Here is a 2,049-nt window from a genome sequence, read left to right on the forward strand (position 1 = left end):
AAACAAACCTTAAACCTATCAATCTGTCTTTGATTAAGATTTAATTTGTAAACTTTTATGTACTTAGTGAAGGTTTAATTGGTCTTAATCTGATAATCAGTACCCAAAAAAAAAAGCCGTTTTATAATTTGGTTCTTGATTGAGTTTCAAGAATACTGGGATTTGCAACGTGTCCAAATCTAAAGAAAGTAAAAAATGTGTGGGAGAAAAAAGACAATGGGTTTTCTTTTATTCTTTGCTTCTTACTCGAAATTTTTTTTTTTTTGCCTGATTATTATATAATTTTTTTCTTCTTTCCAGAGGTTTTGTCAAATGTCAAATCATTAATCTATCTGTCATAAAAAAAAAATGTCAAATCATTAGAAATGGTAAAATTTTTCACCATTGACAAGATATCCACGTAATACATATGGGCTATGCTATGATAATTCGCTTACGCAACAAGTTGTGATTAAATCATTAATCTATCTTTCGTCAAAAAAAGAATGTCAAATCATTAGAAATGGTGAAATTTTTTCACCAAATTGACAAGTTATCGACGTAATACATATGGGCTATGCTGTGACAACTCGCCTACGCAGCAAGTTGTGATTAATAGAGGGATGATAGTAAGTTCATGTGAGGACATCCTTCCATCAATTACAATTCACCACACGAGCAAATTGTGGCATCAACATTAGTCAATACAAATTTCATTTTTATCCATTTTAAAAAAAAAATTATGTAAGAAAAAGGCTTTTTTTCTTTTTCTTTTTCCTAGAAAAATGACTGTCTTCAATAGTCAATATAGCTGTTCAACAATAAGAATTTTGTAATTTAACTAGCATTTTTTTTTTGTATTATTAATGAAAATGTTCAAGATTTAAATTCTCTTTACCCTAATTATAGAATTATTAAAAAGAAAAAAGCCAAAATTTTGATAAACACTTAATCCTTACTATAAAACAAAGGATTGATTATAGTTAAAATGAAATATAAAGGCGATATGCCAATGCAGAAAATGACCTAGTGGTAAGAGATAATTGGTAACAAGATTTCAATTTTAGGTTTGAACATCTCTCCCCTACTAATGAAACATGTTGGAGAACATATCTCCCTTTCGGTTGTCCAGGGACCAGGGTCGGTAGGGGTTCCCCTCCATCTAGAAATATAAAACTTGATAATTGTGGATTGATTAGTGAAGATGGTGAGAAATTGAGAAAAAAAAAAAAGGAATATTCCCTACTGGCAAGCAAGAAATGATATTGAAAGCTCAAAGGTTGGGGGAGTAGACCCCATCACAAAGCAATAGTGTCCAATAGCCATGCAAGATTAGCAATGAATAATTGAAGAGTGAGTGAGTGAGTGAGTCATGTCCACCAAAGCCAAGTGTGTAAGTGTTAACGCACAATCAAACCCAAACTCTCCATTTTGTGTTGGGATCTAGAAGACAGGCCCCACAACTAAGAACTACGACTGCAACACCCACCTTTGCCATACCTAACAGTCCCTATCTTGTCAATTTCGCGCGTCTACATGCTCTCTCATTGTGACTGGGCATCACCGCACATGTTATTAACTGTTTTTTTTTTTTTTTGGGGGACGGAATTCTCTAAACTCGAAGTGTAATAATAATTTCCCAATAAATTTTAAGCAGAAAATTGTTATAGGTGTATAAAAAAATAATGTCATTAATGGGTCAAGATTAGAATTAATAATCATTTACAACTTAAGGCTTGTTTTGAAATATGGAAAAGTTAATAAATACTCCAAAGATATTAATTTATGAAATATTTAAAAAAAGAAAAAAAGCAACTAATTTTTTTTATTACTTTTTAATTTTTATATTTTTTATAAAATTAGTATCAATTTTTTTTTTAAATATTCCACTAACAAATATTCCAAGAACACCTAGTAATCCCGTTAATTGGACTTTTATTGTAAAACGTTGTCAACGTAAGATAAATAGAAGAAAAATGGTGTAGCTCACCAATCTTTGACAAGTCATGGTAGTGTGGGGATCATATCTGCTTTCTTTTCTTTTTTTTTGGGGGGGGGGGGGGGGGGGGG

Source organism: Quercus suber, unplaced genomic scaffold (genome assembly GCF_002906115.3).
Source record: "Quercus suber isolate HL8 unplaced genomic scaffold, Cork oak 2.0 scaffold_1410, whole genome shotgun sequence".
NCBI classification, from domain to species: domain Eukaryota; kingdom Viridiplantae; phylum Streptophyta; class Magnoliopsida; order Fagales; family Fagaceae; genus Quercus; species Quercus suber.